Source organism: Anolis carolinensis, chromosome 5 (assembly GCF_035594765.1).
Source record: "Anolis carolinensis isolate JA03-04 chromosome 5, rAnoCar3.1.pri, whole genome shotgun sequence".
Lineage (NCBI taxonomy): Eukaryota > Metazoa > Chordata > Lepidosauria > Squamata > Dactyloidae > Anolis > Anolis carolinensis.
The window spans coordinates 316,393-330,336 of NC_085845.1; the positions used below are offsets into that span (position 1 = coordinate 316,393).

General features: G+C 47.8%; 2 pseudogenes; both read left to right on the plus strand.

The window, feature by feature from the left end:
• The first annotated feature begins 7,997 nt into the window (after positions 1-7,997).
• On the plus strand, positions 7,998-11,951 carry LOC134299218 (probable ATP-dependent RNA helicase DDX5; annotated as a pseudogene).
• A 154-nt stretch (positions 11,952-12,105) lies between these two features.
• LOC100560994 (probable ATP-dependent RNA helicase DDX5) lies at positions 12,106-13,920 on the plus strand (annotated as a pseudogene).
• Positions 13,921-13,944: the final 24 nt, after the last annotated feature.

Below are 13,944 nucleotides of genomic sequence, written 5' to 3' on the forward strand. Positions count from 1 at the left end.
ATGACCAGCGCTCTGGTTATTGTGAAAACGATGCAAAATCTTAATCCTTAATGTTGCTGGGATATACAGTTTCTTGTTCACAAACCAAAATCCCCCCTTCTGCTCCCCCTTTTCTGCGTTGGATGCGATCCACTGATCTCCATCATAAGACTGTTTCAGTTCGTTTCCCCAATTATCTTCCCCGTCGAGTTCAACAATAGCAGTGTTCTCCTTTTGGGTTTGCGCTCTTGTCCTGACAGCTAAGCCCCATTGTTTATCAGAGAATATTGTTCCCTCTTTTGCTGTGGTTATGCCTCCGTGTTGAGGCATGCGTGAAAGAGCATCTGCCAAGACATTCTGCTTCCCTTGAAAAAACTTTAATTGGAAATCGAACCTGCTGAAGTATTGCGCCCATCTAATTTGTTTGGGGGACAATTTTCGAGGAGACTTTAAATACTGGAGGTTCTTATGGTCAGACCAAATTTCAAATGGGATTCCGCTTCCTTCGAGGAAGTGTCGCCAGCATTCTAAGGCTTTTAATATGGCTAATGCCTCTTTTTCCCATATTGGCCAACATTTTTCAGTTTCGCTGAACTTCCGGGACAAATATCCGCAGGGTTTTAAGTTCCCATTTTGATCTTTTTGCAATAGTACTGCCCCGTACGCACAGTCTGAGGCATCGCAATGGATTATGAAAGGGCTCCTGATATCGGGGTGTTTTAGGATGGGTCCTTCTGTGAAGCATTCTTTTAGGGTTTCAAATGCCTTTTGGCATTCTGGCGTCCAACCCAGTTTGGCGCCAGGAGCTTTTACTTTTGCTGTCTCCCCTTTCCCTTTTGTTTTTAAAAGTTCAGTAAGGGGTGCAGTTATTTGCGCGAAGCCTTTTATGAAGGATCTATAAAAATTTGCAAACCCCAGAAATGATTGCAATTGCCTCCTTGTTTGAGGCACTCCCCATTCTTTCACATCTGATACTTTAGCTGGATCCATAGCTAACCCTTCTGGAGATATCCGATACCCCAGAAAGTCAATTTGAGTTTTATTAAATTCACATTTGGACAGTTTTGCGTACAGCTTTGCTTCTCTTAGTCTCTGCAAAACTTCCCGGACCAATTTTACGTGCTTTTCCTTATCTTCGCTCACAATCAAGATATCATCAAGAAATATGAATACCCCTCTGTACAACAATGGGTGTAGTATTTCATTTATAAGCTGCATAAAGCAACCGCCTCCATTTTTTAATCCGAAAGGTAAAATTTTATATTCAAAATGGCCGAATGCGCAGGAAAATGCAGTTTTCCAAGTATCCTCCGGTTTAATTCTTAATTTATGATATGCTTCAATTAAATCCAGTTTGGTAAATATGCTCCCTTTCTTCAATACGGTAATTAAATCCTTTACTAAGGGCATAGGGTATTTATTGTCCTTAGTAATTGCATTTAAATTTCGATAATCAATGCACAATCTTAGGGAGTTGTCTTTCTTTCTCCTAAATAACACTGGGGCCCCGAGAGGCGAATTGGATGGCTTAATGAAGCCTCGCGCCAGGTTTTTATCAATATATTTCCTCAATTCCTCCTTCTCCTGCACAGACATGGGATACACTTTTGGTTTTGGTAAGTTTGCTCCTGGGGTTATTTCAATTTCTACTTCTATATTCCTTTTGGGAGGTAATTTACTGGCCTCTTTCTGATTGAAAACATCCACAAAGTCTCTGTATTCAGGTGGCAATAGCTGTGGGTCTATCTCATCTGCTTCATCTCCCTCGTCCTCCTCTTCTGCAATTTTGCTTATCTCCCATTGCGTCTGCTGTTCTTTAAATGCTAGGCTCTTTCCTCTCCAATCTACTTCAGGATTTGCCTGTTCGAGCCATGGTATCCCTAATATTACGTGGTATGTGGCAATAGGGGCTATCACAAAGGATATTCTTCCTTCCCATTTGCCTATTTTACATGGGACCCCCCGTATTTCCTTTGTAGATACTTCCCCAGCAGCGACTGATCCATCTAGCTGCGAAAATGCAATTGGGGAGTCAAGCGCCATCTGCTGACATTTCAGCGCTCCTGCTAATTCCGGAGTTATAATGTTTCTAGAACAACCACAATCCACAAATGCCTTGCAGGTGGCCCGATTCTCTAGCCCCGAGAGGCAGATTGGCACTACTATCATGCGTTTGTCCCGACTCACCAGTTTTTCTGAAGATTCTGGGGCTTGCACCTCCTCTTCCGCACGCCTCCCGGTTGCTGGCTTGGGCTTTGGGGGTTTTGGCGGCTCCCCCTTCCGGGCCCAGCATTCTGCTGCTCGATGGCCCGTCTTCCCACATACAAAGCATCCCGGTTTAGGTTTGTTGTCGTCTCCTCTGGAGGGAATCCCCGGCCTCCCTCCGGGTCTTTCCTGCTTCCTCGTTTCTCCTCGACCTCTCGCCACCGGTCTTTGCTGGCCGCCGCTGCTCCTGAAGCGCTTTACTTGGGCTAGGGTGGATTCAACGCGCCCCGCTAGTTGAATCCATCCCTGGAGCGTTTCGGGGTCATCTCTGTGCGCTGCCCAGCTGAAAATCTCGGGGCGTAGTCCCTCTTTAAATAATTCCACTTTGGTCACTTCAGACCACTCTGGTACCCTTTCCGCGAGGTGGAGGAATTCCTCTGCGTACTCGGGCACCGTTTTGTCCCTCTGCTTTATTCCTTTCAGCTGGTCTCGAGCCCTCAATTGTTCTAGCCGGTCTCTGAACCGGTTTTCCAGTGCGGCGAGGAAGCGGGGCACTGACCTCAGGCATGGGTCGCGTCTGGCATGTAGTTGCACATACCAGCTGGCTGCTCCTCGCTTTAGTGTGTTGCCGATGGCTCGAACCCTGCTTGCTTCGGAGGGGAATGTGTGTGCATTGTCTTCCATGTATCCTCTGATGCTAATTAGAAAAAAGTTCAGTTCATCTGATTCCCCTCCGTATTCTAGTTTGAGATCTTCCCTTCTTGGCATCCATTCTGCGGCCCGTTGATGCTGTCTGGGAGGCATGGGGAAGGGTTGCATCGGGTTTCCTCGGGCGGCCCCTTGGAACACGCCGCGCCCCACTCCGGTGGTCATTCTGCGCGGCTCCCGAAATTCTGCCGCCGCTGTCGGCCCTTCCACCCATCCGCATACTGGCCTCGCTGTAGCCCCCGCATCTCGCCTTTCCTCGTCGTACGGCACATCCTCCTCCTCTTCCTGGATCTCCCGCTCCTCTCCGCCTTCGTCTGCAAATCCACTGGACCCGATCCCTGGCCCCAGTGGTCTTTCCACCCCGACGCCCATTCGGGGGGTTGGGAGCTCTGTTGGAGATGGCGGCCTCAGAGTTCCCAGAGCTCGCTGGCGCTCCACTTCGCGTGCCATTCTGTCTCGGAACTCCAGCTCCTGCCAGTATTCCTCATCTCCCTCGTCCCTTGCCGCCACGGGACTCTGCGTTGATGCTCGCTGGCCCCTCTGGCTCCAATCTCCTTCTTTACTTGGCTCTCTCTCGGCGCCATATCGGATGGGCTCCTTTTGGAGATTCTCTTCCAATAGTGGCACCAACCTCCCCACGGTTTCCGACAGCCTGGATAAATTAGTTTCCAGGATGGATAACCGCAGGGCCACGGTCTCCGGCATACTTCCTCCAGATCCCCAACTGGATTCTGCAGCCGCAGAGACGCCTCTTCCTCCCCTGGGAATCCTCTGGGTCACGCCGTTCGGCCTGGGGTACCCCGTAGAGGAAGCTATGGCTTGCAGCGTCTCTTCTCTCTTCGGCCGGGCCCCTTGCGAAGGCCTCCCTGCTCCATTTGGGCTTTGATCTCCTTCTTCACTCATTATCACTTCACTGCGAATTCCGCAGGAGGGTGAGAACGGGATTCTCGACTTAAATGTCAGGCTCACTTCAAAGGACCAGTCTGAACGCAGATCAAAGATAGCTGCTCTCAAATCCAATCTTTATTGAAGAATACATGACTTTGGAAAAGTCGAGAATGACCTAATGTTTACATACATTCAATTTTATCACTTCTGATGCAACGTAATACCACACGCAAATATCATCAAATCCCACCCTCTGGATCACATTACTACCATTCCCACACTATATCAATTATAATTGTTTATACTTTCAACCCTGAGTTCCCAGGCTCATTTTATCTTCTCCCACCAGGTGCTTGCAGGGTTATTTATGTTATGTTATGAAGCCAGATTCAGGGCTTGGAAATTCAGCCCTGGGATTTGGCTCCATGACATTGAGAAACTTGAGAAACTTTGTTTTTGTGGCTGAAACTTTGTTAAATTGGTGGACCAAACCATAATATGTTCCATCCATGTCGCTTGCACAAAGTTCAGGCAGTGTCATAGATTTTGCCATGTTTCTATGACAGAACCAATTAGGAAATGACATTTATCACCCAGGAACAGAAATCGTAGTACACCATCAAATCATTCCTGACAGATGGCTATCAGCCTCTGAATAAGGAAATTAGTTCCTGGTTTGAAAGTGCTATTTCCTGTTTCATTGGCTTTTCTGGGCTGAGAGTGTGTGACTTGCCCAAGTGGGTGGCTGAGTGGGGAATCAAGCCACAATTGGAGTCCAAAATTCAAACTTCTCCCTCCCTCCTTCTCTCTAAACTTCTCATACCTTCCAAGAATTCACATACTGTATGAAAGTTTGGTCAAGATGGTCAGAGGAGGGCAACTAAAATGATCTGGGGTCTGGAGAACAAGCCCTATGAGGAGCGGCTTGAAGAACTGGGCATGTTTAGCCTGCAGAAAAGAAGGCTGAGAGGAGACATGATGTATAATATGTGAGGGGAAGTCATAGAGAGGAGGGAGCAAGCTTGTTTTCTGCTGCCCTGCAGACTAGGATGCGGAACAATGGCTTCAAACTACAGGAAAGGAGATTTCACCTGAACATTAGGAAGAACTTCCTCACTGTGAGCTGTTCAGCTGTGGAACTCTCTCCCCGGGCTGTGGTGGAGGCTCCTTCTTTGGAGGCTTTTAAGCAGAGGCTCGATGGCCATCTGTTGGGAGGGATTAGATGGTGTCTTCCTGCATGGCAGAAGGGGTTGGGCTGGATGGCCCACGAGGTCTCTTCCAACTCTACTGTTCAATGACTCTATGATTCTAAGTGAGGACAAAAGGGGGTGGGGAATGTTAAGAGGAGAGAGGGCCTGGAACACCTGGGAATTGTAGTTTTAAAGTGGGCATAGTACTATTGGAGAGAAACGTTTGCTTCAGCCCAATGCTTTTATAAATGGTCAAAATTCAGAGGCTTCGTTCTCCTGCATTTTGAAAGCTATTATGATGAAATTTGCCAGAATGGAAGCAGAAATTAAGTACTCTTTGCCTATCAAGTTTCATAATGTTTGACCCATCCACTGATTTTTGGGGATTTTTGAAGCAACGTTTTTTAAAAATGCTAGCAGATCGATGGCCACGCTTCCCTGTCCTTCTTCCTTCCACTTTGATTGGCTTGCTAAGGCTTCTGGGAAATGGAGTTTTTTGCTCATAATGGCGACTTGCTTCATTTCCACTTAAAAGAATGGTCAACATTCAGAGGCTTCGTTCTCCTGCATTTTGAAAGCTATTGTGATGAAATTTGCCAGAATGGAAGCAGAAATTAAGTACTCTTTGCCTATCAAGTTTCATAATGTTTGACCCATCCACTGGTTTTTGGGGATTTTTGAAGCAACGTTTTTTAAAAATGCTAGCAGATCGATGGCCATCACTCTCCCTCCCTCTCTCTTCCGCTCTGATTGGCTGAGAGGCATGCCAACATGGCTTCTCCTCTCAGAGGGGCTACAGCTACATCCGAAGACAGCAGAAACAAACGAAAAAAGATACTTTTATTATTCAAATTCGTAATATTTGTAAGGCAGTGAGCAGATGTTTCAAATATCAATTCAAAAGTAATTGCGAAACGAATTTTTAACGAATTTAACGAACTAACGAAAAATTTGCTCAAGCCTAGTACGTGTAGAGGCAATGTTGCGGAGCGCCCTTGGAGGGCACATCCATTACACGTCTGACATTTGGACAAGTGTTGGGGGTGGCCATTCCTATCTTTCGTTGACTGCACATTGGTGGGATAAAGGTGACAGCATGGAGACCGGACAGCGCTGGGGCCCCCTCGCCATGGAGGCCGTAGACAGGGACCACAAGGCGGAAACAATCTGCAAGATCCTCGATGACATGATGACGGCCTGGACACCAAGGCATCCGGAGACCATGAGGACGAGGTTCATGGTCACTGACGAGGGGAAAAACATGATAAGGGCAGTTGAAAGCGCCGGCTTCACCAACGTTACATGTATGGCACACTTGCTGCACACCACCGTCAAGGATGCTTTCAAGAGCGTGGAGGAGCAGCAGCAGGCCTCCGCTGGTGGCACACACCTCTCACAGCTGATTGAACGCTGCCGCAAGATCGCCGGGTTCTTCCACCGCAGCATCAAGGCTGCCAAAGAGCTAAGGGACCCACAGAAATTGGAGGGGCTACTGCAGCACAAGCTCCTACAGGACGTTTCCACCCGGTGGAACTCCACCTTCAAGATGCTAGCAAGAATGGTGGAGCAGCAGAAGGCGGTCCATGGAATCTCCCTTTCCTTGGTTGCGTCCATTGGCAAGCTTGTTCCGAGCAAGCAAGAGTGGGACACCATCTCCCAGCTGGTGGAAGTTCTGAGACCGTTCAAGGAAGCAACCGAGACCCTTTCGGCACAGGGGGCCCTTCTCAGCCAGGGAGTGCCTCTGGTCTTGGCCCTAAAGAGGCATCTGGATATGCTGGGAGGAGGTCGAACACTCGACTCCCTGGCCAGCAATCTAACACCGCAGGTCCTGGAGGTCGTGAGAAAGCTGACCCTTGCCGTTCGTAAACATCTGGAGCCGCTGCTAAGCAGCCAAGTCCACATGATGGCAGCCATTTGTGATCCGAGGTTGAAGGACACCGTCTGCTCCAAAGACTATCCGGAGTGGAAGGCACGTCTCGTAAACCTTGTGCACGAGGAGGAGTGTGTCGCCGCAGGGGGGGGGGAGAGCAGCACATGGGCCCCCTGGCACGGATGCCTGCCACCCCTAGCACTAGCAGCAGTGGCGAGTCCGACAGCCCGGAAGTGCCGTGCGATAAGATTCCGAACTCTAGAGAGCAGCTTCAGCAGCAGCAAGGGCAGCAGCAGCAGCGGTGTGTGTATGTGTGTGGGGGGGAGATTTATTTGGGAAAATGGTCGCCATACTGGCACAATCGGGGGTGTCTCATTCATCCAAGCTACGGAAGCTGGATTCTGCTGAGTGTTGCGTCAACCGTTACTTCGAGGAACCGCAGGAGAATATATCCTGTGATCCGTTGGCCTACTGGTCTTCCCAAGAACACATGTGGCCAATGTTGCCCGCAAGTTCCTCAGCTGCCCTCCAACCAGCGTGCAGAGCGAGAGGGTCTTCAGCATGGCCGGCGATGTCATGACCCCTCACCGCAGCTTGCTGGATCTGCTTTCCGTGGAGAAATTGGTCTTCCTCAAGGCCAGCCTCCCTGTTTTGAATTTTCCAGAGCTTCCTTGGAAGTGAGGCACCCTCTCCGAAGACCAGAGGTTTTATCTTCATAACGCCAAGTCTTTCCCCGCTTCTGTGATGGACCTTTTCTCGGGACATTGAGCTTTTTCCTCAACTTCTCACTGATGATGGGCAGGCACACTGAACTCCTCTATCCTGGTGTCCTTCTAGGGGAATGCCCTTTCTCCACTGATTGCTGTTTTGAGAAGAGACTTACTTTGCTGCCGTTTGATGAGCACCACATAAAGCAATCCCCGAAGGATTGCAATACTATTTGAAATGCACAGTTTGCAAGCACATTTCCTGTGTTTTGAGTTGTCTTATACGATGGCATGTATTTCATAAAAATAAAAGTTAAAACTTCTTTATTCTATCAAATGTCTGTTGTCTCATTCTGGTCTTAATGCATTGTCCGCGATGTCAAAATTTGCATATGAGGTTCCATTACTTACGGCGATGCCTGGTCGGGTATCCCTGGGGCTAATTGGTCGTCCATCCAGGGCTGAAAGGGGTTGGGGGTTTGGGGCTTGCGCTCTCCCTGTGGATTAAAACTGTTTTTACAACTCTTGTGGGTTATGAGAGTTTTGGTGCCAGCCTGCCTCTGCCAGTCAAGTTAGGTGCCCAGACGAAGCTTTACTCTGGATTCATGCAGTCAAGGTTGTGGGATACGGTCAAGAGTTTAAAGAGCCTTTCCAGTACCCATTCCGGTCCCCGCCAATGCCCGTCAGGGAGTGTGCCTTTGTGGCTGCTAGAGACATGTGGGCGCAGGTCCTCTTGTTGCGGAAGTGCTTCTTGCCATTTTCAAAGGAGGACGAGGGAATCACACGGGAGTAAGTGTTCGGGCGTGTAGTCTTCTATAAGCGAAGGTGTGCTCGTCAACGGGTACACACCAGACTTCCCCGTCGGCCGTCGACGGCCACATTTCCTTCAAGTTCATGCCAGACACTTCTGGGATACCGTTGTCCTTCCATCTCGGCCTTGGTCGCCCCTTCTTACTTTTGCCTTCTATTTTCCCAATCCTCTTTAACTTTTCCAAGCTTTACCGTCACCTTGAGAAGGTGGTCAACGCTCTGCCCGCGGGCCGGCCGCCTGATGGTCCCCGCGCCCTGTTGCCGCGCACGGGGACGGTGCCGTTTGGCCGTCAGGGAGTGTGCCTTTGTGGCTGTTAGAGACATGTGGGCGCAGGTCCTCTTGGTCCGGAAGTGCTTCTTGCCGTTTTCAAAGGAGGACGAGGAAAGACGGTGGAATCACACGGGAGAAAGTCTTTCACGCAGTGCTCTGACTTTTAGTCTTCTCCAAGCCATGGTGAACTCGTGGACGGGTTCACACAAGACTTCCCTGTCAGATGTCTACGGCCACATTTCCTTCAAGTCCATGCCAGCCTGCTGTTTTGCCTCTAATATCCTTCCCTCCTTGAAGAGGCCGGGCATTATAACATGGAGGATGGACCAGTTGGATCTTCTTTCCGTCCCAGGCACTCTCCTGTTTTTCCTATAGCAGCTCAGTTCAAAAGTGCCTTTCTTCCCTCGCTCAGCCTTCCTTACAGTCAAGCTCTCACATCCACAGGTTACTATGCGGAATTGCATTGCTATGACAATGCGAGTATGCGGACCTCCTATGGTTGCGCGAAGTCTCTGCTCTTATTTTGTCAAGTTTGGACATAGCTCTCCGAAACGTCTACTGATTTCCTGGCCACAGTCTGCATCTGCAGTGATATTTCGCAAGAAGAAATAAAACGTCTTTCATCGCCTCCACATCCTATCCCAGAATTTGCCAGTTATAAATCAGTGTGGTTCCCTTAAATGTTTTTTTCTTTATGTTTAACTGCAACCCGGCTTTGGCCCTTTCTTCTTTCACCTTGGAGATAAGGCTCCTCAGCCCCTACTCCCTTTCAGCCATCAGACTGTTATCTCATACCAAAGGTTGTTAATGTTTCTTCCAGAAATTTTAAATCCCGGCCTAGAGTTCCTCAAGCCCCGCATGTCGCATGATATGTTCTGCCAACAGGTTGATTACAGAGGCTGAAATTATGCGGCCCTGCTGCACCCCTTTCCCAATCTGGAACCAGTCTGTTGATCCGTTTTCTGTTCCTACCATGGCAACTTACACTTCTCGGGGAACAGACTAGGTGACTTGGAATCCCCATAAAACCCAGCACATGCCATTTATTATGATCCACGCAGTTCAAGGCTTTAGAGAGGGTCTTCAGCATGGCTGGCGATGGTGTGACCCCTTGCTGCAGCTTGCTGGATCCCCTTTCTGTTGAGAGAATGGTCTTCCTCAAGGCCAACATTCCGGTCTTAGAATATCCAGAAATCCCTTTGAAGTGAGGCGGACTCTCCGAGTGATAAAAATATGAACAATTAAAAAGGAATAAAAATTTATCTATAACCCGCCAACATCTCCCTGCGTGGGCTCGGTGCAGCTTTCTTGGGGCAGCGGCCCAAACAACATGAGGACAAAATTAAAGCCACAAAATACAAATCACAACTTAGAAAAGGAAAAACAGGAATGCAATATCTCAATGAAAACACAGGATTAAAAATGTTGTTGTAAGTTCATTATTGCTTCCAATGTGTCCCTCTGGACTTTACGCCCTCGTTGTCCGCGATGTTGGTCTGAGGGTCGCATCTTTGGCTCCTGTGTCAACAGTGGGATGACAGCATCAGCAATCCCTCTGCTTCCGTGCTCTTTGGACGGCCATGCGGCTCGATTTGGCCAAACCAACCTTCTTCTGCTTTCCCACCAGGTTTCAAACACCACTTGCTTAAGATGAGAAGGGTTTACTTTAATTTGTCCCAGCTAATTTTTTTAATAATTAAAAAAAAATTCTAGAATCATGGTTCCTTTTCTTATGGCGATGCTCCCCCTGGCCGGCAAGGGTTGGGCCTTTGCGCCTGCAAGAAACACGGTTGAATGAGATACACCCTGGGGTTCTTCACCAGTTTTTCATCGTTGGAAAAGGTTCATTAAATGGAGGACTCTCTTCATGAAAAGGCACAAGAGTGGCTTCTCAAACAGGCAGGGGGAAATCTCTCTTTCAAGATCCCCACCACTGCCACCACCCCATTCAGTCGCCACCGGCTTTGGTTTGATTTCAGCCTTGTTCTTTCCCTCGCCGTTCCATCATTCAAGGCCGCCTCCTCGTCGTCAGCATGCCTGTCTATTCCAGCGACAAGGACCGTGGGTTTGGTAGCCCTCGTTTTGGAGGAAGCAGAGGGGGTCTTTAGGTGGAAAGATGTTTGGAAATCCAGGAGAAAAGCTGACAAAGAAGAATTGGAACCTAGATGAGCTTCCCAAGTTAGAGAAGAACTTTTACCAGGAACATCCTCATATTGCAAGGCGTCCCATGCAAGAGATTGAACTACATAGAGGAAGCAAGGAAATTTCAGTTAAGGGCCATAACTGTCCAAAACATGTTATGAACTTCTATGAAGCTAATTTTCCAGCAAACATTATGGAAGTAATCCAGCAACAGAACTTTACTGACCCAACTGCTATTCGAGCACAAGGCTGGCCTGTTGCCTTGAGTGGCCTGGATATGGTTGGAGTTGCACAAACTGGATCAGGGAAAAATGCTGTCTTATTTGTTGCCTGCCATAGTGCATATAAATCATCAGCCATTTCTTGAGAGAGGAGATTGGCCTATTTGTCTGGTGCTTGCACCAACTCGACTTAGACGAAGGGTTAGGAGGCACGTTCATCAAGTTTGCAGATGACACAAAACTGGGAGGGATAGCTAACACTCCAGAAGACAGGAGCAGAATTCAAAACGATCTTGACAGACTAGAGAGATGGGCCGAAACTCACAAAATGAAGTTCAACAGGGACAAATGGAAGATACTTCACTTCGGCAGAAAAAATTGAAATCAAAGATACAGAATGGGGGACACCTGGCTAGACAGCAGTACATGTGAAAAAGATCTTGGAGTCCTTGTGGACAACAAGTTAAACATGAGCCAACAATGTGATGCGGCTGCTAAGAAAACCAACGGGATTCTGTCCTGCATCAAAAGGGGAATAGCGTCTAGATCCAGGGAGGTCCTGCTCCCCCTTATTCTATTCTGCCTTGGTCAGACCACACCTGGAATACTGTGTCCAATTCTGGGCACCACAGTTGAAGGGAGATGTGGACAAGCTGGAAAGCATCCAGAGGAGGGCGACTAAAATGATTAAGGGTCTGGAGAACAAGCCCTATGAGGAGCGGCTTAAAGAGCTGGGCATGTTTAGCCTGCAGAAGAGAAGGCTGAGAGGAGACATGAGAGCCATGTACAAATACGTGAAGGGAAGTCATAGGGAAGAGGGAGGGAGCTTGTTTTCTGCTGCCCTGCAGACTAGGACGCAAGGGAACAAGGGCTTCAAACGACAGGAAAGGAGATTCCACCTGAACATCAGGAAGAACTTCCTCACTGTGAGAAGGGCTGTTCGACAGTGGAACTCTCTGCCCCAGACTGTGGTGGAGGCTCCTTCTTTGGAGGCTTTTAAGCAGAGGCTGGATGGCCATCTGTCGGGGGTGCTTTGAATGCGATTTCCTGCTTCTTGGCAGAATGGGGTTGGACTGGATGGCCCGTGAGGTCTCTTCCAACTCTACTATTCTATGATTCTATGATTCTAATTGGCTCAACAAATGCAGCAAGTGGCTGCAGAATATGGCAGAGCCTGCCGCTTAAAGTCCACTTGTATTTATGGAGGTGCTCCTAAGGGACCACAAATACATGATCTGGAAAGAGGGGTGGAAATTTGCATTGCAACACTTGGTAGACTCATAGACTTTGTGGAAGCAGGAAAGACCAAACTCTGGAGGTCTTACCTTGTTCTTCATGAAGCTGATAGGATGTTGGATATGGGCTTTGAACCTCAGATCCGAAAGGTCGTAGACCAGATAATACCTGATAGGCAGACACTCATGTTGAGTGCAACTTGGCCTAAGTAAGTGAGACAACTTGCAGAAGACTTCTTAAAAGAATACACACACACACATCTACATTGGTGCACGGGAGCTTAGTGCAAATCACAACATTCTGCAAATAGTGGACGTATGTCATGATGTAGAGAAAGATGACAAGCTTATACGTTTGATGGAAGAAATTACGAGTGAGAAAGAAAACAAGACAATTGTGTTTGTGGAGACCAAAAGAAGATGTGATGACCTTACTAGAAAAATGAGACGAGATGGGTGGCCGGCAATGGGTATTCCTGGTGTCAAAAGCCAGCAGGAGAGAGACTGGGTTTTAAATGAATTCAAACATGGGAAGGCTCCTATCCTGATTGCTACAGATGTTGCCTCCAGAGGTCTAGATGTGGAAGTTGTCAAATTTGCCATCAATTATGACTACCCTAACTCCTCTGAGGACCATATCCACCGAATTGGACGAACTGCCCGCAGTACCAAAACAGGCACAGCATATACATTCTTTACACCTAACAATATAAAGCAAGTAAGCGACCTCATCTCTGTACTTCGTGAAGCTAATCAGGCAATCAACCCAAAATTGCTCCAGTTGGTTGAAGACAGAGGTTTTGGTCGTTCCAGAGGTGACCGACGTGACAGATACTCTGCTGGCAAAAGAGGTGGATTTGGATTTAGAGAGAGGGAAAACTTTGAAAGAACCTATGGTGCAGTGGCCAAGAGAGACTTTGGTGCAAAAACTCAGAATGGTGCCTAATGGTGCTCTAGGTTTTGATAATGGAACTGGCTTTTGGAAGCAACTTTTGAGCAAGTGGCAAGCAGAGTGGATTTAGGGCTGGCACCACAGCTTTCCAGAATGGCTATGACCAGCTGTATGGAAATAACATGGCAAACATGCAGGGTGCAATGAACCAACAGCAGTATACATACCCTGCAACTGGCAGTACACCAATGATAGGTTATCCAATGCCTGCAAACCTAGTCTATTGTAGTGTCTTGTTTTTTTTTCATATTTGCTCTTTATATTTTGTGTTGACAACATAAAATCTTATGGAACATGCAGAAACCTCTGCAGTGCAACAGCACCAGGTGCACTTTTCCGCTATTTAAGTTGAATATACATTCCTGATCAATTTATAGTTTTTTGTACTAGAAAATATAGACTGTGTTTTCACGAAGTAAATGTACAGTGGTTTGAAATACAACTACTGGGGGCAATGCATGGCCTTACAATAAAGAAAGATACCACTGCCACCATTACATGTGACACCCTGCCCAAAGCCTCTTTTCGTTTAGGATAACGGAATCTTTTTCTTTATATGCCACTCCTTTCCGACGCCTTTAGAATATGGGATCACTGAAATCCCACTATGACAGGGGTCAAACCTTCTTTCTGGATCCCTGCCACTGCCAGCTATAATACTTTAGTCTATGCGATGTGTGTATGAGAGGATGTGACACTGAGGGAAAGTATGTGAGCCAAATCTTCCGCTGACTCTTAAGTAGAGAAATTAACCACTCAGAAACAC